This window comes from Onychomys torridus, chromosome 2 (genome assembly GCF_903995425.1).
Source record: "Onychomys torridus chromosome 2, mOncTor1.1, whole genome shotgun sequence".
Lineage (NCBI taxonomy): Eukaryota > Metazoa > Chordata > Mammalia > Rodentia > Cricetidae > Onychomys > Onychomys torridus.
The window spans coordinates 39234976-39259975 of NC_050444.1; the positions used below are offsets into that span (position 1 = coordinate 39234976).

The window sequence follows — 25000 nt, forward strand, 5'->3', positions numbered from 1 at the left end:
AAGAAAACCAGCACTTAGAATGAATGGAGCAGCGCCCTGGCTAAGATGAAGTGGACAGGCTCAGTGATGAGCAGTAATCTGAAGAGCTGGTCCACATTGGTCCACACTAGTCCACAAGTGTTTTGATTAAGACCCACAGTAATACAAGCAACACAAGGAATCACTTTATACAATGAGACAGACAGCCCTATATGAAATTACCATGAAATGAGCTTACATTTTTTTAAAGATTTATTTATTGTGTATACAGTGTTCTGCCTGCATGTATGCCTGAGGGCCAGAAGAGGGCACCAGATCTCATTACAGATGGTTGTGAGCCACCACGTGGTTGCTGGGAATTGAACTCAGGATCTCTAGAAGAGCAGTCAGTGCTCTTAACCACTGAACCATCTCTCCAACTCCGAGATTATATATTTTTTATATGCACCAAATTTTGATTTTTTTTTTACTTTGGTCTATTTAATTTGGGCCTTTTCAATATGGGTCAGAACTAAATTGATTTCATAACTCAGTAATGGATTGTGATCTGTAAAAGTACTGCAAAAGACTGTCATATTTTATCAAAAAGAAAACACACCTAGGGTAGAGAACTGGAAGAGTTAGATGTATGGGAAGAAAACCAGAGACATCAGAGAAAGCATCCAAATGGAACTCTCAGAAAACAATCACATTTGACAGGCAGTGAGTGGGAAGAAGATGATGCAGGTGAAGGGTGGAGGGGAAAAGGCTCAAAAACAGAGAGACGAAAGGTGTGCTAAAGGCAGAACACGGAGCCCCGAGTTCAAACCGCGGTGAGGAGAAGCAACAACAGGAGAGAAGCAGACTGAGGCAGCACACTAAGGGTCTGCCCTCTCAGCAGACCAGGGGGTATGAGGTGGAGGCTGCCCGCCGACTTCAGCAATCATCTCAAGGTTCATATTTGTGAATTTATGTGCACGAAAACTACATAAATTTAAATTTTAAATGTAAAACATACCATGAAGCTAGAAATAAAGCCGAATGGTTGATGAGCCGATTCAAGTTCATTTTTTGAATTTTTGTCACCTAAACTTTCCATGGAAGTTAAGGATGAGTTGGTTTGGGCAATGTCAAAGCGAGTGTGTCCCTCACAGAAGAAATACCCTTCGCTATCAACTACAGTAACTGAGGTACTTCCTTGTACCAGGCACTCAGCCTGGACAGATGGTTTCACAGCCATGAGCTTGTACTGCTCTTGAAGAGGGTATAAGTCTGGTTTCTAACAACTACATGGTGCAGCTCACAACTGCCTATAACCCCAGCTTCAGAGGAGCTCTGGACCCCACCAACACACGCTTATAATTAAAAATACATTTTAAAAAATGAGAGAGACAGAGACAGAGACAGAGACAGAGAGAGAAGAGACAGAGACAGACACAGAGACAGAGAGAGAGAGAGAGACAGAGAGAGAAGAGAGTTCTTTCACTTTTCTGAGGGGCCCAGGCTTTCCTCACATTAGACTTTTGCACATGCTGGTCCTTCAACCTGTATTGTACTTCCTGACAAATGATAGCAAACTAAATGTCAAAAAACCTTGAGATGCTCCCCGGCCCCACAGTTTGGATACATGCTCTTTGCTGTGGGCTCCTTGGGCACCTTCCAACACTTTTAACCCTGAATTACAACTGTTTATCTGCCCTCAAAATGAGATCAAAACCAGCCTAGGGCAATGGCTCAGTGGGTAAGGCACTTGCTGAACAACCAGGTGGGGAAAATATGGGTTCTGACCTCAGCTGCTGAGCCCAGATACAGCAAGAAACCCTGTCTCTATGTAGAAGGTGGAGCTGGATCAAAGAAGATACTCCATGTCAACAGGGCCTCCTCACACACATTTGAACATGCTCACAGGCACACAAATGCTCACACACACACACACACACACGCTCACACACACACACACACGCTCACACAGGCACACTCACACACAGACACACACACTCACTCAGGCACACACACATGTTCACACAGGCACACTCACACACACACACACACAGGCACACACACATGTTCACACAGGCACACTCACACACACACATGCTCACACAGACACACACAAATGCTCACACAGGCACACTCACACACACACATGCTCACACAGACACACACACACATGCTCACACAGACACACACACAGGCACACAGACACATGCTCACACAGACACACACACATACTCACACAGACACACACACACATGTTCACACAGGCATACACACACACACATGCTCACAGGCACACTCACATACATGCTCACACAGACACATACATACACACACACATGCTGACACAGGCACACTCACACACACAAGCTTACACAGGCACATTCACACACATGCTCACACAGACACACACACAAGCTCACACAGGCACATTCACACACATGCTCACACAGACACACACACACACATGCTCACACAGGCACACTCACACACACACATGCTCACACAGGCACACTCACACAGACACAGACACAGACACACACACACATACTCACCCAGGCACACTCACACACCCTAAACAATTAGATGAAAACTGACGGGAGAGGCCAGGCTGATTCTCATTACGATCAAAGTCCCATTCACTAATGTCCATGGTGGGCACTCAATAAGCACTTCCTAGATATAAAGCTTACGCTCATTGCACCGAAATACAATGTTAAAGTCAACATCCCGATCCTTCAGCCTGTATGTGAAAAGTCAGAGTCTGTTCTCAACAAGCACCAATCTATACTCTCGCCTATTCTACCTATGACGTAAACTGACCTAACAGCACAGACGGACTCTGTGGAAGGGCTGATCAGGAAAGCTTAACTAGGTGAAGAACACTGCAGAGTTTCAAGTCGAACAAATAAAGAGCTATTGTGAGTTAAGAGATGTGGGCATGCAATTAATATAGGGCTTTAAGAAGATTAGTCTCCACTGGAATGTGGGGCAGAGTGGAAAATTTCTTCCTCTCCCTTTATTAGCATACATTTTAAGGTGTGAACAGATGACCACACCAATATGGCCAACCAACCACAAAGGCTCAGTTTGCATGGGTGAAGTATAGTATTTATTAACAAGTGTTTTTGAGGGGTTATGATGTTCTGTGTGTGGTGCTAATATCATCAAAGAACTTCAGAGACCGGAGGTATAGCTCAGAGGGAGAGGGTTTGATAACAGGCATGAAGCCCTGGATTCAATACCCTGCATGTAAAGAAAAAAACAAACCAAACAAACAAAAATAAAACAGCAACCACTTGACTTGACTCATAATAAAAGGATACAAAGCCTTGGGAGCTGACCCATGACATATATGTCAGCATTCACATAGTGTTAAAGGAGATATGTGATGCTTAAATGGAAGAAGAATCCATTGGGAAGGCACTGAACTTTGCTATCCTCGATAGAATTCAGTCATAGTTTCTCAATCACTTACTCTGTTGGTGCTTCTGAATAAATAAACAATTTCAAAGACAAGCCACAACTTCCGATTCTAGAGAGAAGTCTGTTGAATGTCTGAGAGCCCAAAACTTTCTGATGAGGAGCAAAACACAAACACATCGGAAGCTCCAGTTCCAATACAGCAGGTTACAAGGGGCAGAAATGGCCGTGCTTACAGTGGAAAAGCTAGACAGGGCAAGCGGTTCGGTTTTCGGAGGCAGTGAGGGGAGGAAAGGCGTCAGGGAAGGCGTCCTGAGGAAGGGCTCTTGGTGCTCTTACAGACTAGGAAACAACACATCAGCAGAGTATGTGGGAACCTAGGAGTGTTCTAGCGGGAGCGTATGAAGTTTCCGTTCTAGCTTTTGAGGCCTGTCCCCACCACTGTCTGTAGTGGCTGGGTCAGTTTGTGTACCCACCAGCAGTGCACAGGGCTCTTCTCTCCCCACGTCCTAGACAGCGTTTGCTGTTGTTTTTCCTCTTGATGATAGCCGTTCTGATCAGAGACAGACGGAATCCCAAAAGGAGTTTTCCTTCGTATTTTCCTACGGCTAAGGATGTTGAACACTTCTTATATTATTGTCATTTGTATTTTTTTCTTTTGAGAACTGTCTCTTCAGTTCCATAGACCTTTCACACACTGAATGGTTTGGGGTTTTGGCATTTGATGTCTGGAGGTCTTTATAGATCCTAGCCAATCCTCCATTGTGTAGTTAGAAAAGATCTTCTCCGTACTGAAGATTTTCTGTTTAATGTGGCCCTGTTTTGGCTTGTTTATTTTTGTTTTGTTTTGTTTTAATTTGAGACAGGGTCCCATGCAATCCAGCTAGTCTCTGCCCTCCTCCATTCCCCAAACCTATCAAACTGAGGTGCTGTGTTAGCCAGACAAGCACTGTACCTACTGAGTTACCTTCCCAGAACCTGTTTTTTGTTACATACATGTTTATTAGAAGTGACCTATGAGGTTGCACTATATGAAACTAATTATCTATCTGTATGTCCATATAGGTATCTTTCTAACTAGTACACAGTTGGCACATCAGTCTGAAGGATAAAGAATAGCAGCCATGGTACAAGGCACAGATTTGGGAGTTATCAGCACAAGACACAGGTAAATCCATGGAGTAGTTTTAATCATCTATTCACGGGTAATACAGTTCAAAGAGAGCAACAGACACTTGGGTACCTAACATTAGAGGGCATGGTTTTGCCATCCTTACATTTAGGTTGGAACTCGTCTTAAAGAAATCACTGTCCTTTCCTGTGACTCAAAATCTTTTCTTACAGCTTAGTAGGACACAAAGAAAAGGTTGTGCTATGTCTTTGTTTGAAAACAACTAACAGAAAAAACAAGTTAAGGGCAGGAAGCACAACGAACAGTGAACAGTATTTGGTAGCCAGGTGTGATGGCCTGCGCCTGTGATCCAACTCCTGAGAGCTAGAGACAAGAGGATGAATTCAAAGACATACTGGTTACAAGATGAATACCAGCCAGACTGTGCTACATGAGGTCATATCACAAACAAAACAAAACAGTAGTATTAGGAAGTTGGGAAATGGTACTCCAGCACCCAAAAGACTGGACAAGGAGGGCTGCTGTACTCAAGGCCTGCCTGGGCACACACTGAGCATCAGACCAATCAGCGATACACAGTGAGATCTTGTTTTAACTCTCCCTACAAAAATAATATTACTGTCAGGCGGTGGTGGTGGCACACCTGTAATCCCAGCACTCGGGAGGCAGAGGCAGGCCAGATCTCTGTGAGTACGAGGCCAGCCTGGTCTACAAAGCTAGTCCAGGATGGGCTCCAAAGCTTACAGAGAAACCTTGTCTCTAAAAACCAATAATAATAATAATAATAATAATAATAATAATAATAAATAGGAGTTGGAGGTGTTGCTCAGTGGTATAGTAGTTGCTTAGGATGAGCAAAGTCCTGAGTCTGATCTTCAGACACACACACACATACACACACACCACACACACCACACACACCGGGGTGGGGGTTGGGAAGATAATTTTCAGTAAATTGTTTACCTAGTTTAAGAAAATTAAAAGCCCAGCATTGTGGTACACACTTGTAATCTCAGCACTAGGAGGAGGAAACAGGTAGATCCCAGCACAGCCCACTTGGTGAGTTCTAAGACATTTCCTAAATAAATAAAATGAGTAATAAAAAGGTATTTTTTTTATTACTACAGCTACATATTTACTCATGTAAAAAACTGGTCAAAGCCGGGCGGTGGCACACGCCTTTGATCCCAGCACTCGGGAGGCAGAGCCAGGCTGATCTCTGTGAGTTCGAGGCCAGCCTGGTTTACAGAGCGAGATCCAGGACAGTCACCAAAACTACACAGAGAAACCCTGTCTGGAAACAAACAAACAAACAAGCTGGTGGAAGTGGCGCATGCTTGCAATTCCAGCACTGGGAGTGAACAGGCAGGCTCTCTGGAGCTGGCTGGACACCCAGCCTCGCCTAATCATCAAGAGCTAGTGAGAGCTTGCCTCAAAAAGCAAAGGTGGACAGCTCCTGTGGAATAGTGCCCAGGGTTGATCTCCGGCTTCTACACGTACCTGCACACACATACGCACAAAGGTGGGTGGTTCCTGAAGATACATCTCCCACACATACACACAAAGGTGGGTGGTTCCTGAGGAACAATACCCAAGGCTTTCACATACGTGTAAAATGGCACCCACAATACATGGAAACCCACATACACACAGAAACACACAGAGAAAAATCAAGATTATCAACATTTACAGAACACTTACCGCATCACAGCATCGTGCCAAGCACTTTCCAAGTAGTATTAAACCTAAGAACCCTGGGTAGCATGTCACATTACTGTGTCCATTCTACCCGTGGATACACTGAATGAGAGATGGGTGAACCATCACTTAAGTAAAATCTTGCCAAAATGTTTGCCTCCATTCTTAGTTATTGCTAAGGATAATCTCTCAAAGGTGCTAAAATAGTAATGAATCATGAGCCAACCTGCCACGTTTATACATAGCATCTCCTGCCAATAATACTCCCTCTGCCTGTCTTATCTTACAGTATATACATTTGAAAGAGAATACGTTTGGGGTTTACATATGGTTGCACTGATGTTTAGATAAAGGTTCTTTCAAGTGTCACAGTCAAAAGACTCATTCCTTTAAAAAATGTATTACAATGTATTTATTTGGGGTATGTGTATGTGTGTATATACGTGTGGGAGCACACTCATGGCAGGGAGCAAATGTGGAGGGTCAGAGGACAATCTTCAAGAATTGGTTCTTTCCACAGTGTGGATTTCAGGGATTGACTCCTGGTATCTGGCTTGTTGGCAAGTGCCTTTACGCACTGAGCCATCACAAGCCCCCAAAGATTCATTCTTTGATTATAGACAGAAATATCAACATTGAAACCAGAGGGATGAGAAGAGCACATGTCTATCCTAGGAACCAAGGTTTCACTCCCAGCACATGTGTGCATAACGCCCCTCACGCTCCTGAGGAACTTCCAAAAACACAATCTGAATGTCCTGTACTTCCGGACATAACACTGACTCCATCCAAATGAAGTGATGCATAAACATGTCCTGGTGTAGCCTCTTGCTTTGATCATTTAATATTTCATGCAGTAGCCCAATCTATCATGGCTAAAGCAGTGGTTGTACTGAATGAACATGGACAGACTCTACATACCTGTCAGTAATCCCTACATAATTTAACAACTATTTCATGTGTGACTGCATTAGATATTAGAAATTAACAATCCAGAGGTTATTTCAAGTACATGGCAGGGAGGCTACATGGATATATGGATATATCTCAGTTTGTAGAGCACTTGTCTAGTATACACAAGGCCCTTGGTTCAATCCCTGGCACTTCATTAAGTGAGGTATGCTAGCACATGCATGTAATCCTAGCACTTGGGAGGTAAAGACAGGAGAATCATAAATTTAAGGTGCTCCTTTGCAAGACAGTGAGTTCAGGTGAGTTTTCAATACATGAGACCTGGTCAGTGATAAGTAAATTTTATATATGAGACTTGAATTCTTCAGGGTTTTGTAGCCATACAAAGTCTTGAGACTGGGACTGGGGAGATGGCTCCATGGCTGTGGCATTCACTGTTCTTTGGGAGAACCCAAGTTTTGTCCCCAGCACCCACATGAGAGGACTAACAACCACCTGCCACTCCAGCTACCAAGATCCAACACCCTCTTCGCACACAGGCACACACAGACACACACACAGACACAGACACACACACACACAGAGATACACACACACACACACACACACACACACAAATAAATAAATAAATCAACAGCAAAACAAGTCTTGGAACCGATAGATGCCATCTTTTTCATTAAGGATTGAAAAGCTGGCCTCTTAAGAGCGCTGTGTGCTGGTAAGTTCTACAACTGCGCATGCTTGTGCAATAAACGCAGATGACTCGTAACTACTACTTCTTATGTAAGTCCACGCCTTACAACTTGTCTCCCACTTTTCCCTTCCTTTAGAGCTGAACATAAGGCTGCACATGGTGCTGCATGACCTAAATCCTGGTACTTCCCAAGTTGAGGCAGGAGAATCAGGAGTTCAAAGTCACATTCAGCTACATCATGAGCTTGAGGCCAGCCTGGGCTACACGTGACCCTGCTTCAAAACTTTTTAAAAGCGGGGAAGGGATAGGATGATAGTGCAGTAGTAGAGCACTTGACTATAGTCTGAATAAAGATCCTGTGTTCAATTACAAAAACAACTGCAAATAAAAAAGCCTGGACTGTTTAAACAGCATGTGCAGAACCATGACCCAGCACACTTGACGGCCTGTCCTCTCGTCTGCCCAGGACACCTCCGATGCGCTCAGTGTGTCTTGTTCTTTCTTTCAGATGGGATCTTTCTATGCAGCTCAAACTCACTGCGAAGCTCAGCCTGCCCTCCAAACTGGCAGTCCTCCTGCCTCAGCCTCCCAAGCGCTAGGATTACATGCGTGTGACACCATGCATGACTTAAAAGTGAATTCTTTCAATAGAAAATAAAGGTTTTGTTCTGACAACTTCAACAATTTTTAAATAAAACAAGCTACCAATGTGAGATTCCATCTACTGTTTGTTATTTGAAAACATCCACTGAAAAATAAATACCATCAAACATGTTGATCCATTCTCTGTCACAACACACATTTCAAATGGTAAAAATTCCAAAATTTTTGTCACCGTTGGCATTTTAATAGCACACAGAACACACTGCCCCAAACAAATATAACAAAAGCAGCAGCTTCTCTGTAGGCTTTGGATGATCCGAACCAAACTTTTAAATTCCTGTTTACTATGATTCCTGCAGCAAGTCCCAGCATTACATTTTAGAACTTGTGCAAAGTTAGAAGTAGCCATTTCCCTCAGTTCATTTCTGGTGAATGGCTGTGTGGAACTCTGGATTTAAGTACAACTGCATTACTGTTCTCTGGTTCATGTAGAATAATTCTTGGATTCATGGCCATGCCAAGCTAAATGACACTGCAAAGGAACCCTTTGTTTCCAAACAAATCAGTGCGTGGCTTCAGATAATGCTATCAAGAATCTTATTCATGTGGCAAAGCCTAGTTAAAGCTGTAAAAATTGAAAACAACAACAAAAACTTCCATCTTTATTGAAAGATCATCTTTCAAGGTTTTTTTCATAAGAATTTAGTAGAACCCTAGAATCTGAGAGGTGGAAAAACTTGGAGTTATTTACAGTCAAAGAGAATGAATTCCCACTTGCTCAAGGTTACAAGTTAGTGGCAGATGTAATACTAGCGCCCAGGCTGTCTAAATTCCCCAGGTGAGGCTGTCTCTCAGTGTGCACCAACAGATGGTTTATACCCACCAGCATTTATCAGGAACCATCGTCATGCCCTTCACTATGTGAAGCATTTTCACAGCCATCATGTTGCTCACAGGTCAGTTCATAAGTTATAATCACATTCACTCCCTTAGACAGTCAATGTCGCCAAAAGTGTTGCCACATGATCTACATGGAAAGATGTAATTCGGTTACTGTAGTAACCACACTACTGAAGAGGATGTGTGTCTCTCTCAGACATTTTCCTTCCAGAGATGGAAACAGATTTAGATCGCTTGGAACTGCATTTTTGAGTAACAGCCTCTTTGCCAAGATGTATAAAGACGTCTACAGCTCCCACCTTCTTCATGTTCTGTATTCTTTTCCCCCACAATGCAATCCTGATGGAGTCGTCTATAGATGCTGTTTGGTAAGCATACTTTCTCCTAAATTATTATTTCATCCAATGTACCAATATGATGTTTCCAGCTCTAGATTCCACGTATGCCTTCTAGAATTTCTTCTCTATACCACGACCTCACATTCTTCATCAGGCCCATGGCCTTCTAAATGATTATTATTATATGATAGAACCTATGAACTGAAGGACCATGCAAAATGCATATACAGCTTTTTAATACCAAAATGTGGATGTTTCATTTTTATAATTTCAGAACACTAGTTTATTTTTTAATAAAGAATATATTTTGTGTCATATAACAAAAAGTCAAATTATATTGTTTTTATAAGTGCATTATCCGTAAGATTAAAATGTCCAGACAGTTTTGGCCAAGAAAAGGGACTTACTGTACTCAATGTTGATAAGCTGTCTCTAACAGCCTGATCTCACACAAGCTTTTCTACCATTGAATATTTGAAGACATCTATTTTATAGAATTCTCATAGATGCAAATCAAACACTGTCACAATGAAACACAAGTAAGAAAATTTAACTATTTACTTACTGACTTTTGTTAGGATGAAGATCCTGTTTTGGAAATTCATCACAACTAAACATTAGCAAATGTATTTTTCAACACTTCACATTAAGTTGATCAACATAAGAATGTTAATGTATCTGAGATGGGTGTCAATACTGTTTAAAAAACAATTCTTGTGTATTTTACTAGCAAATCTTATGATATAGACACAGACTAACCACAGACCAAACAAACAGCCCCAATTTAACTTGTAGTCAAAGTATAATATTTAAAAGTAAAATTTATTGTTGGCTGTGGTGGCACATGCTTTTAAACCCAGCACTCAGGAAGCAGAGGCAGGTGGATCTCTGTGAGTTCGAGGCCAGCCTGGTCTACAAAGCAAGTTCCAGGGCAGCCAGGGCTACACAGAGAAACACTGTCTTGAAAAACAAAACAAAACAAACAAAACCCCCACAAAAACAAAGGAAGTCGATTTTATTTATTTTATTGTTGTTGTTGTTGTTTGAGACAAGATTTCCCTCTGTATCCCTGACTGTTCTGGAACTCTTTCTGCAAACTAGGTTGTCCTGGAACTCACAGAGATTGTGGGGGTAGGGAGTGGTCCTTTAGCTACACTGAGCAGAAAGAAGAGAGAAGCGTCTCACTAAGATCAGGAAAAGGAATGTCACTCACTGCCGGTCTCAGAGGAGCAACAGGAGCTTTAAGAGGAGGCCATGAGCAACTGCACACCAACCAGTCAGATAACTCGGAAACGTGCAAATCAGTAGAACAAACTAGCAAAACTAGCCCAGGAAGGAACAGAAAAGACAGAGACAAGGAAAGAGATTGAACTGGGAATCAGAAAAGCTTTACACAAAGAAAAGTCCAGATACAAATGTCACCCCTGATGATTTTAAAAGCTGCCATTAGATGAGGCCCTGTCTCAAACAAACAAACAAAACAGGGGACGGATGAGTAACCCAACTTTTCAAATGAACAAAGATTCTGAATAGATACTTCTCCAAAGGAAACGTATGGCTGGAAATGACACATGCACATGCACACACACACACAAATAATAAATGAACATTTAAAAATAGTGCTAAGCCATTAGACACTAACACAAAAACTATGAAGTCCAACAGATAGTCTGGAAAACAGTTTGTGAATTCCTCAAAAGTTAAACAGGAAGTACCTAAGGTCCCACAATTCCGCGCTTAGGTATACTCCTGAGGAAAGTGAGCACATACGGCCAGACAGGATTTATTCGTAAATACTCACAGCGACATTATCCCTTAGAGCCAAAACATGGAGATCACCCAAATGCTCCTTGGTGGATGGCAGAATAAACAAAACACGGTGAGTGTGTCTACACAACAAAACGTGTTTTAGCAACAAAAATGAAGCACTACATGCTTCAACATGGGTGAACCTTGAAACACTGTGCCAAGTGAAGAAAGCCACTAACAGAACACTGCATATTGTGTGGTTTCATTTTTCATGAAATGCCCAGAACAGGAAAACCTACCAGTGTAGAGAGAGGGGGCTGAGAACAATGGGTCCAGGTTTCTTCTTAGGGGATGACAGACAGTTCTGGAACTGGGTAGAGATGATGACTGTGTTTCTGAATAAGCCACCGGCTGAGGGCTTACTACTATTCTTTTGTTCCGGGTTGTTTGGGAAAAGGTCTCAGGTAGCACAGGTCACGTCTAACTTGCTGTGTGGCAGAAACTAACCTGAACTACACATTCTCCTGCCTCACCTTCCCAAGTGCCATAATTTCAGACAGGCTCTCTGCACTTGGCTCTCTGAATTGTGGTTTGAAAGGACAAACTAAATGGCGTGTGAACTATATCTAAACGCAGCCACGTTCCCAGCGCGGGTATAGTACAGACCACAGATACTTATTCTAACATCTTTCTAAGCTTCTGTAACTGCATTTTCTCAGCATCGTTCTCCTCATCTCTACTAGCTGTGTGCCATCAGAACAGGATCTCTGAAATGGAGCCTGTTGTAAAGAGTAGAACTTCAGCCATTCCTGGAGGCCGAGGTCCAAGTTCGAGTGCCTGTATCTGACCTGAAAGGCCTCCTTTGCCATGGTACCATGTAGCAGAGAGGGGCAAGGATGAGGAGGGTCCGACCCTGCATCTGCACTAGGCAGGAAAGCACCAACCCACTTCCACACAGGGCATTAATTCAATCTGAGGACAGAGTCTTTTCAATCTAAACCTCTCTCTTAAAAAAAAAAAAAATCCCACCGGCCAACACCATTTCCATAAGGATTAATATTCCTATCGACAACTTTGGGAGACACAATTAGACCACAGCAGCACCCTCTTTACCCAGAAATGCAAACACACCTAATTAGATAGAACTATTATATAACAAAGCACAAGAGACTTTAGACCTAAAATGTTTACCATTTTTCCTTGTTAGAGGGTCATCGCATATCTGCCAAGCTAATGACCATCACCACCACCCCCCAAAAGGGCAAAGTGATGATTACTATAAGTGATTTCAGAACACAAAGGTGTCTGTTGCCGTTTTCAAGTTTAATGGATACTGGCTACTAATAGAGTCTGAAAGTCTGGCAAATAGCATTCAAATTCTGGTCGTTCAAGGTTTCAAACAACCAGCTTTTATAAAATTTTAAGTCATTTTCTACTAGACAGAAATTATAGTATATTTAATGCATCTTCAGTCAGAGTTCTTGAAATCTGGCACCAGTTTCTAAACCAAAACATTAAAATGGTTCAGAATAATAAAGTAAAAAAATAGAGCCCATTTTCAAACTCACTTCACTGCCTCATCAGGAGAAGGTTATCTGGGTTATCTGTAGGTTAATTTTGCCTGCGCCTGCTAAAAGGAGTTAACCCCTTGTTGACAGGCACAGGGAAATGAGAGATGAAGCTGGGGAGAGCCGCAGGGATGGGCTCTGGCCTGATGCTGACACAGGCAGCAGCCTTCGAGCCCGTGCTATGTCCAGTGTGCTCATCTATAAATAAAACTATTTACCCACCCCATAGCTACTGTGAGTTTAAGGGTTTTGTTTGTTGTTGTTTGTTTGTTTTTAATGAGTATGGCTGTTTTGCCCGCACTGAAGTCCCTACAGCATTTACATGCCTGGCGCCCAGTAGAGGCCAGGAGAGGGAGTTGGATCCCCTGGAACTGCAGTTATAGACACTTGTGAGCTGCCATGTGCGTGCTGGGAAACAAACCCAAGTCCTCTGCAAGAGCGGCCGTACTCTTATTAAGCACTGAGCCGTCTGTCTGTCCAGCCCTATGTGGCCTTTTAATTAAATCGCCTTTCTCTGCCCCCAGCCAACACTAATTCCCTCTCTTTGCTCTCTGAAAGGCGAGGTGCAGAGACCATAAGGAATAAAATTACAAAGATCCCGATGACAGAAAACACTTGGCCTAGTGTATACCATCAAAAGGGGAAAAGGAATTATGTAAATAATAAGCATAAGAGGACTTTCATTTTCCCATGGCACCAAACTTACACAATCTTAAATAGGTAAACTATAACATGACAATACCATCAGATTCTATGGGGAAAGAAAAAGTATTTTTTTCACTAATTATGCTGGCGTATGTAATAGCTGTATTAGGAAGTAAGTTCACAATCAGCAGAACAGTGCAGGTTTCAATTAAATGCTTCTTTTAATGTCCTCATGATAACTCAACATGTGGCCTTATTTGCAGTAGCAGAGTGGAGGGCCTCACACTGAATTGTGTCACAGCGCTTGACAACCCAAAAGGCAAACAAAGCCATGATCTGAATATGAAATGTCCCCCAACATCTGGTGCCTTAGATGATGCTTGGTCCCCAACTTGAGGGGCTATTCCCAAGTCTGTGGAGTCTGTAAGACATGGGGCCTGGCTGCTGAAGGCAGCTCGTGAGGGGCCTTGGAAGGTCATATCCTCCGCTGTTATAGCCACAATCTCCGCTCTCTGGCCCAGCAGTGTCCAAAGAGGTCCAACGCATGCTCCTTCCACGCCTTCTCGGCTAGGATGGCCCCAAAATTTCTGACACCCGGAGCCAAAACAAACATGTCCTCTTTTACATCATTTCTGTCCAGCATATTGCTCACAGCAACACTGAAGGAATGAATACACACAGCAGGGTGCTGGCAAGATTTTATACGTGGGGTGTGTGTGTGTGTGTGTGTCTATGTGTGTGTGTGTGTGTGTGTGTGTGTGTGTGTGTGTGTGTGTTAAACAATAGCGACTTTGTTAAGATCTATAAAAAGGCCTGGTGGTGGTGGCACCCACCTTTAATCCCAGGACTCAAGAGACAGAGGCAGGCAGATCTCTGTGAGTTCAAAGCCAGCCTGGTTTACACAGCGAGATCCAGGACAGGCACCAAAACTACACAGAGAAACCCTATCCCAAAAAACAAACAAACAAAAAAATCTATAAAAAGAAGATACATATATGGATGGGTGGATGGATGGGTGGATGGATGGGTAGATGAATGAATGAACAGACAGACAGACGGACATAGACTCTGACTCCAAATACCACACTGAAGAAACTAAAGAGATGGTTCAGTGGTAAGAGCACTCAATTCTTGGAGAGGACTGGAGTTTGGTTCCAGTGCTGACATCAGGTGGATCACAACCACCTGTAATGTTAGCTCCAGGAGATCCAACACCCTCTTCTTTCCTACATAGTCACCTGCATGCATACACGTACACACACACACACACACACACACACACACACACACACACACACCTTTAGACATAAGACTAATATATTTATTTTAAAACCTACACACACACAAAGAGAAAATGAAGAATATAAATAAATACACAATGGTAATTATAGTAGAAGCCAGAAATAAAGGAACTCTAAGACAAAATCTAACGATGAAAAAAGGGGTGTAGTCACAGAAATACTAAAAACCCTCTCCTAAAACACTGGAGTATCTCATCTTTCATTAATTAAAGTATTCTCTTTCAAACAAGAAACTAAAGTGTAGCTGCTTTTCTTAGACTTCCAGCCCCAAATCATAACACGGAGACTTATTAATTATGAATGCCTGGCCTTACCTTAGGCTTGTTTCTAGCTAAATTTTTATTTTAACTTAAATTAACCCATTGCTATGAATCCATGTGCTGCCCCCAGGCTTGTTTACCTCATCTGTGTACTGTCCATCATGCTTTTCTGCCTCCTCCGCGTCTGGCTGGCCAGCATCCGGCTGGTTCCCCTTTTCTCTCTGCCCACCAGCCCTGCCTATCCCTCCTCTGCCTAGCTATTGGCCATTCAGCTTTTTATTAGACTAATCAGGTGCTAAGGTAGACAAGTTGAAACAGCAACACATCTTTTCATAGTTAAACGAATGTGCATAAACAATGCAACAAATCTTTATATAGTTAATAATTACTCTGCAACACAAACAAATGTAACACATCTTTACTTTGTTAAACAAATACTCTATTCTATAACACTAAAGTAAACACTGATGGGGGGGAAGATAAATGAGAAAAGAGAACACTACTCATGTCCCAATAAATTACCCACCGTGCAAGGCTACATACACTTACAAAAATCACAGAGGAAAGAAAGTAAAAAGTAAAGGAAGGAAGGCAAGCAGCCCCACCAGGGCCAGTGCGATGGCTCAGCAAATAAGGGTGCCTGATGCCAAGCTGATAATCTGAGTTCGAGTCCAGGTCCCACAAGGTAAAAAGGAAGAACCAACTCCTACAAGTTGTCTTCTGACATCCACGTGTCACACAAGTGTGAGCAGGCACACACACACACACACACACACACACACATACACACACACACACACACAGCTAAATAAATCAACAAATAAATGGAGAGAAAGAGGGAGAGAGGACCCATAAAACACAGTAGTCTTAGTTCTGGATGTTTTCTTACAATGCCCCAGTCCAAACAAACAAATAATATAGTAGTTCATGTTCAATTTTAGTAGCACGCTGTTGAGAGGCAGCAGAAAAGCATCATTTCAGAACCTACTAATGCTTATAAAAAGTAAGTCTTCACTGTTGTGCAGCCTAAGTAGCTTTGCCTTGGGGCGAAGGGCCACGAACATCTGGCCCAAGCACCTTTACAGGCCACCTGAAGTCAGAATGCAGACAGCCACCCGTCTGTCTGGGCTGCTACTTGCACTCCTGACTCCGGTCTCTAGCCGGGACCTGGACCAGGCAGATCCAAGATCTTGCCCGACTGGAGCTACAGATGGAAATCTGGAGGGCAAGCGTTTGGAAACTCGATACACCACTTCTCAAAGCACAATAACCTTTGGTCTGCGATAGCCTGAATCTTCAATTCATTTGAAAACCAACAGCAAAAAAAGTAGTTTTTAAAGCCAGATACTTGAACTTTGGATGTATTGTCTAAAGCGAACTGTGCCATATTGTGGAGTTACCATTTCAAACCAAACACTCTATTTGACCCATTATTATCCCTGACATCTTTTATGGGGGAAAAAATGAAGAAACTGATGTTGTTGCAATAACATGATTAGAAGAAAAATTTATAAATAGCTTCAAATTTTTTAGTTCATGTCAGTGCTTACGGAAAAACAGCTCATTTAGTGGTGAGGAGGCAGGAAACTTCTGTGGATATTTTGAAAGGAATTACTGGGTGTCCTCTAGGCCTTCAGCGGTTGGAACCACTCATTCTTGTAATGTCTACCTTCCCTTGCAAATAAAGCTCTCCTTTTCCTTAGTAAAGGCCTTCTCTTAACCATACCACTATAATTAGCATCTTTTTTGCTCAAGATCAAAATGAAGATCGAATGGAGAAAGGAAGGATGGGGAAATTCATTTGATGCAAAAGCTAGGGAGAAAGGAACGAGGAGAAAGAGAAACAGAAAGGCAGAGCGCAGGAACTCTGGGCAAAGAGGGAGACACCAGGAGCTGGAGGGCAGGTGTGGACCACTTCTGGACACAAACTGCTGCCACGGAAGGGACGTGAGGAGATGTCAACACAGACGCTGCCTGGGAAACTGGGGGTGTCAAAGAGGGAGATGTGTGCGTGACCTTTTACCTACCGCCCCCTGCCCCAAGACAGCCTACAATAACGTATTTCCACCATTGATGGCTGTGCTGTCGGACCCATTACCTCAAGTAATGTGCTTATGCTTAGGAGAACATTTTAAACAGCTCACGTTCAGCTGCTTTCCTTTCTAACAACTCCTGAGCAGCCACCTTCTCCTTGGCTCAATTCCGTCATTTCTGCTTCTCTTGTGATTACAGTAAATTACCTATAAATACTCCATCATTGCTTTTCTTAATTATCACGTGTTTTAGATCCACTGACAACACACACCTATGACCTGTAAGAGGACATGTGCTTTATGTTGTCTTGGGTGGATTTGTCAATCTGTCCACATACTCCCACTCATTCTCTTTATTAGCAGTAGTATAAATTTCCAAGAATGTGAGCCAGGTTTGGGGCATGGCAGCTGGCCAGGAAACACAGTGAATAACTGATTCAAAGGTGTATGGAATCTCTGATGTTCACCAACTACATAGCATGACTCTATCCAGTGGGGCAAGCCTGTTTAAATGTTTTTAAAATGGCACCGAATGCCTGGAATGGTGGCCCACACCTGTAATCCCAGCACTTGAGAGGCTGAGGCAGGGGGATTATCCTGAATTCAAGCCTGGTCGTGGTTTTATAGGGATTTTTTTCAGAACAGGCCGAGCTACAGAGTTAGACTCTGAGACAAAACAAAACAAAAGCACCTCAGAAAACATGTATGTGCATGCACATAAAATAAAAAGCTTAGGTCAGGCGGTGGTGGTGCACGCCTTTAACCTCAGCACTCGGGAGGCAGAGGAAGATGGATCTCTGTGAGTTCGAGGCCAGCCTGGTCTACAGAGTGAGTTCCAGGATAGTCAGGGCTGTGAGTCTGACACAGAGAAACCCTGTCTTGAAAAACCAATATATGTGTGTGTGTCTGTGTGTATGTATATATGTGTGTGTATATATATATGTGTGTGTATGTATGTATGTATATATATATATATATATATATATATATATATATATATATATGTATACACATATGTATATCTTCTTGGTTAGGCAGTGTTCAGGCACCCCTCATTCTTTTGCTCTACTAGCTCATGGCAATCTGCCACATGTCTTCACACCTTCTTTGTGACTCTCCTCTTAGAAGGAACCCTGTCATACTGCATGAGGGCTCACTGAACTCCAGTATGACCTCACTTTGACTTGGTTATGTCTGCAAAGACCCTGTTTCCAAACAAAATCTCCCCCTCAGCTTCTAGGAGTTAGGGTTTTTAACATATATTTTTGGAAGCCATAATTTAAACCATAACAAGTAATGAGTGAAGGGGAGACAGTGGACTCTAGGAGATTGTGTCCCACTTCTCATCCGCCCCTCCCTCCCTCCCTCCCTCCCTCCCTCCCCACCCCCCTTCCCTCTTCAGTGCTTTGTGCCTCAGTTTCAGGTGGAGTTTCCTTGTGGCAACCAGCCCTACAGGACCTGGTCACAATGAGCATTGAGAATCAGTAAACTCAGATCCATATGAGGGTACGGTACCAGGGGTTGAACCCAGAACCTTGCACATGCTAGGCAAAGCAAGCGCTCTACCACTGAGCTAAGAATCCGCTGTTTTAAAAAGAGACCTATTCTAAAGATTACAGCCTTCAGTGAACTGTGATCATCCATTTTCACCACATGGCGATTTCCCAAACCACCCTCTGAGAGTTCAGATGTGGGAAAAGGATAGAGAAGAGGAGGCTGGAGGAATCTGGTGCAGAAAGAAGCAAGGGTGGGGACAGGAAGGGGAAGAAGGTGAGTGTTAAAGGAAGTACAGCTTTCCACTGTGTTCTGCCACCACCAACTGGCCCTAAAGAACAAACAGATCCTTCAAGGCGCTCTGCAGCCTACTACAGAGACATTTGCTCAGCTGTGTCCCCTGATGCTCTAGTCACAATAGCCAGGAAATGGAAGCCGCCTAGACGTCCTTCAAGTGGTGAATGGCTAATGAAAATGTGGCGCATTTGCACAATGGAGTTCTATTCAGCTATTAAAAAAAATGAAATGAAATATGTAGGTAAATGGATGAAACTGGAAACTATTATACAGAAAGAAGCAACTCAGAGTCAGGAAGACAAATGTTGTGTTTCTCTCTTATGGCAAGGTGGAAAGGAAATGTGGGTGAGAAGGAGAATTCGCTCTGGAGAGGGGCTTAGCAGGACACATGTGCTCTGAGGGGAACAGGGCCTCACTGGGGAGGAGCAGGAGGGTGACACAGAGGGAGAAGAAAGAGAAATAACACTAAGAGTGTTGGAAAAAACCACAGGGAACCTGCTACTGCGAGTTCCTGAACCAATATCGTGTCTAAATGCTTAGACCCACCGATAAATGTAGTTTTTGCCTTTTTCTTGTTCAGCAAATGGAGGCTATTATATAGATCTAAAACTGCTCAAAATGCAGAGAACAGAGGACCACGGGAGCCCAGCTCCAATGGTATGTCTGCAACTCCAACCCCCAAGGCTCAGGGAGCACCATGGAAGAGGGATGCAAAGATTTCAAAAGCCCGAAACCCTGGATGCTAGCTGTAAGACAGTGCCCTTTAGACAGGACAGAGATGCTACCACTGTAAAATCTCCAAACATGGCTGCACATGCAAGACCTACCACACCAGCTGACATGCCTATATGCATGGGAGAAATCTCACAAGGTCCCCTAGCTAGTCAGGTATCGTATATCTCATACATGAGTGTATTATTTATGCACTTGACCTACGTGCTGGAAACTCAGACATTTAAAATTAGTTAGCCACTGTGTTAGATGGCCGAAGAGCCTAAGCCATAGCCCAAGCTTGGAACTCTCAAAATCCTCGTCTGACTTCCAAACACCGGCATAACAAGTATGCACCACCACACCCGGCTCAACCTTCATCCACTTTTGTTTAAAAGCTGGAATAATGTCAGGTATGGTGGTCATGTCCTGAAGTCCCAGCTACTTAGAGGCCTAGGCAGGATCATCACTAGAGGCCAGGAGTTGGGCAACACAGTGAGACCTTCCATTCCAAAAACAATGAAAAAGCAAAGAATGACAGCAATAAGTGTCTCCCATTTTCAATTCAAACAAGCAAACTACTCCAATCCTAATGACATGCCACTGAACAAGAGGAAGTAGCATCCTGGAGACTGGCCAATCCCGTCCCAATGATGAATCCGTGTGTGTGTGTGTGTGTGTGTGTGTGTGTGTGTGTGTTGCACACATATGAGTCTGTGTGCCTGTACACATTCACATAGAGGCCAGAGACAAGCTCTTACTCTATCACTCCTGACTTATTGCTTAGCCAGTTTCTTACAGACTTGGAGGCTAGCCTTTTTGGCTAAGCTGGATGGCTGATCATCCAGTCTCAGGACCCACCTGTCTCCACTCTCCAGAGCTGGGTTACAGGGATGTGCATCCATGCCCACGGTTTTATGTGGGTGGGTTCAAACTCAGGACCATAAAGCAAGTACTCTTACCTGCCAGTCTCTCCAACCTCAGAATCCCATCTTTTACAGATGAGTGTTATAAAATACATCTTAACTAGAGAACAGAATGCTTGGCATTAGCTCACTTGGCAAATATACCAGAAAACTGGGAGGGGGAGTTGGAGATAGCTCCATTGGAAGCATGAGATCCTGAGTTTGATGACCAGAATTCATGTTAAAATCAGGGAATGGTGGCATGCGTTTGTAATTTCAGTCCTAGGGATAGGTGAGTTCTATGAGGCTCACTGGCCGGCTAACCTAGCCTAACTGTCAAGTTCACAGTGAGAGACCTTGTCTCAAAACCAAGGTGGATATCTCCTAAGGAATAACACCTGAGGTTGACATCTAGCCTCATGTACATATACACATGCCTGTACAGACATGTATACACACACACACATATATGTACCCGCACACACAAACACATACACAATAGATGTGCATATATGAAGCAGTTAACCTGAATCATACTAAGTACTTCATGCCATGTAAGCAGGGTTATTTCTTTAAAATCACAGAGCAAACTCACAGAGCGAACAATGACATCTCAGTATGACAGATAGTCTCAAAAAGTAAACCCTTAAAAAGGTACAAAATCCAGGCCACTAATCAAGTCAGATCACCCGTGCTCTTATGGTTCCAGCCATTAAGTCAGTTCCCTATTTTTTTAACTCATCTATAAAGGCCTCACCTTGTGGCCTAAAGAAAAAACTACCTAGCTGAGTAGTGGTGGCACACGCCTTTATTCCCAGCACTCGGGAGGCAGGGGCAGACCGATCTCTGTGAGTTTGAGACCAGCCTGGTCTACAGAGCCAGTTCCAGGACAGTCAGGGCTGTTACACAGAGAAACCCTGTCTCAAAAAACAAAAAGAAAGAAAGAAAAAAGAAATAGCTACCTACATCTAAGAACGCTCTAGCACGTGTAAGCTACAGGAACTCTGTCCTTGAAAATTTACCATGACGGTAGAATTTTTAGCCCTTCCCAGGTGTGGGTACCCTTTAGGTCTTCCCTATATTTGTCCTGATGGTGAAACCATGTACTGTGTGGCTGTAGGACACAGGAATCTCCCACAGAGTCTCACTAATATCTGGTGTCTCACTCACACATCTATTTTCCACCTTACAAAAGATCAGCCCCTCACTCTGCATAACTGCCTTCATACCATGGCCTCTTAAACTCACCCATGATCCCACCCAAGGAGAACAGCATTGGGTTTATTTCGTTCGGTTCTGAGACAGGGTCTAGCTAGGTAGTCCAGGCTACCCTCAAACTGGGGATTCAAATGCCCCAGCCTTTACAGGGATGGGACATCATAGCCTGCTAGGCTTTTACTGTTGGTTTTGTTTGTTTGATTGATTGATGACAAAGGAGGTCATGTCCAGGGCCTCCAGAACACCAGGTAAACACTCTCCCAACTGAGCTCTATCAAGTTTGGTTTTAAATAGAATTGTGGCTACGCAGAGATAAACTTGGGCACATCTACAAGACCCTTGGGAAACAAGGATGAGCTTGAGAAACTGAAAGAAGGCAAGGCTTGCTCCACACTGCCCTAATTCTCTCTGAAGCCCTCAGCCTTGGGCTCACACAGGCTGACACTCTGAGTTGGCCTCCGCCATATAAGTCTCCATCTTCTCGGCAACAGCAATGAACTCAAAGCTAGTGTTAAGTTCAAAGTGTGTTGCTGCCGACTAAAAGATAGGCCTCTTGGCAGCTCTTAGGTGTATCCCTTTTCTCCAAGAAATAGCTGGAGGAGGTGTGGATCAAGACCACGGCTTCCACGATCAGGAATGGAACAGGTAAAGAAAAACAGAGACACCGCTTCTCTTAAAATAAGAGTGTGGGGGCTGTTTCTGTCAGGAACAATGCGTTACGTAACTCGACTTTCATGAATCAGCAGTTTGGTCCGGAATTGACATGAAGTTTTAAAAGAGAGAACACATGAAGACTGAAAAGGTAATAGTGGGTTTCTACCACAAGGCAGGTTTGAAAAGCATTTTATTCCACCCCCACACAGCGGGTTGACAGGCGACTGATTCATATCGGCTCCATTATGGTTTCCTCTCTACCTAAAGTCCCCGGTGGGAAAGGCCGTGCTGGTTTTCACTTCATCCGAGGGCCCTTCTCAAGTCCTCCACCAGGTAACAGACATACTTTCCTCTCTAACCGAAGGTAATCCATCTGGGGACCACAAACTTTAGGGTGCAGAACACAGAGACCCATGCTTAAAGGGTAGAAATAAAGAAAGATTTTTTTTTTTCTGTTTTAAAAGGCACTTTATACTAAAGTGATTAGCATCAAAAAACACTCATGGTATCAGACACTTCGGAAAGAAAAGAAAGAGAAATATCTTTGGTGATTGTATTTGAACTCAATCAAAAACTGGAGTACCCTAGAGACGGGTATATATGAAAGCCGTCACACACACTAACACCATTTGTCTAACCTAAACCCCCTCAAAATAAACCAGCAAACAAACAAACAAAGGTAGGGTGTTTTCCAGAAGGAAAAAGAAAAACAACCACTAAGCTAATTTCTTTTTCAAAAACAAGAGATGATAAATCCTGAGTCTAAGAGGCACCTTTGTCCCAATTTGACAGGAAAAGTATTGTATCAGATACTGTCTGAAATAAGAGAGGCATTGGATTAGGCCTGGAAATCTCTCCAGCACAAATCAATTACAATGGTATTTGGGGAGGTGTGTTTTGAAAGAGCAAGCTCTGAAGTCATTCATTCCACAAATATTTACTACAGGCCTGCACGTGCCAGGCTCTGTCCGTCTATACACCTACTCCATTTGAGCCCACCCTCCGTCAGCTCTGCAAACAGGGCTTAAAGCCAGTCAGAAGTTTGCTGCCTCGGTTTCTTTACTTGTACAAAAGGGAGTTTTTTAAATGGCTGCTGACCTCACCAGGTCTTGCTAAAGACAAATGAGTCCGTCTAAGGCACTGTGTAAACGCCAATGTCTGTGTTTTTGAGAGGAGGGAGAGCCTCCATGCTTCCACACTTCATAGTCCTATTCTATCGGGCTTACCAACTCATTTAGTTACCTCCCTGCAAATGAAAATTTACAAGAAGGAAAAGAACCAAGAGACAGGGAGTGCAAGAAATATTCTGATACTACATTTATAATTCCACAGTGACAAAAACTATGTCAACCATACTTATTCTCCATTCCAGGCCTTTGCTATCTAGACACCAGGCCCACAACACTCATTTGAAAAGGTCATTTTATTCTGGGGGGGAAAAAATCCTCTCTATATGCAAGCTGCAAGTCACAAAATGGACACCTTACAGGATACATCCACCAACTCAGTGCTACCAGCAATGAACTGCAAAAAATTGCCAAACACTGATTATTTTAATATGTACAAACAAAAACATGCACAGTTCAAGTTTAATCTGATGCTCCCATCTGAGCCAGGGTCATATGAATTGTCAAACAGATTGGAAACAAAGCTCCTTTTAAAACAAAACTGGGCTCCGCGCAGTGGCAGTTTGAAGAAAGGGAGCTTCTGATGCCTGAGTCGTCAGCGCTGGCCGCAGGAGGGTAAATGACAGCGACCACCTTTCTGAAGCTACTGGGACCCAGCCGGAGACCTGGGAGCAACAGGTCTCTTTTCTCCAAGCTGGCAACCCACAGGGAATGAGGGGTAATAACTTGTCTTCTGGGAGTGGTAGCCTAAGGGGCAGAGGGCACACCCATTCCTAAAATATGTCTGAAACTTCCTCTAATGCCTGCAGTTCTTTCTATGACATTCAGGGAACTAAAGCAGGCACGGCCTCTTCATGGCTACCACCGCTATAATTTAATACTTTGAGTTTGAGGTAATATTTATAAAGCACGTAGAAAACAGCCCAGTTCATAGTAAGAGCGGTGCTTGGTAAATAAAGCAGGCGCTTTCCAGGCCTGTTGGGTAAACACTCAACTTAGTGAGGAGGGTAGAATCAAAGTACCTAACAGGCAGTTCGGGGTTTCGTTTTGTCTAGTTTTTCATCCCCACAAAAGATACTGAGACTTGAGGGTTCTGTATTTATTCTCGGTTCTCAAGTGCACCCGGCACAGTCTCTTCCTGCAGATGTTCCCACTGGGTGCAAAATTAAGTCAAAGACTTGTTTCAGGAGACGGACCCCTTCTCTTTTCTATCGGTCCAAAGAACCATCCCAAGAACGACGAGAACCAAAAACCTCGGGTCGCTTTCTTAGGCGGCACGTGTCAGTGCTGACACGGTGCGAATCAGAAACAGACCCGCAGAGGACAGACCCGAAGGGTTCGAATCTGAGAACTTGCAGAGAGTGGCGATGCGTTCCCGTCCTG

At 43.4% G+C, this 25000-nt stretch overlaps 1 protein-coding gene across 2 annotated transcripts in view; it reads right to left on the reverse strand.

The window, feature by feature from the left end:
• Positions 1–25000, reverse strand: part of LOC118578396 (serine/threonine-protein kinase Sgk3) — a 136577-nt gene that overhangs the window by 110966 nt on the left and 611 nt on the right. The gene's annotated exons all lie outside the window — the stretch shown is intronic.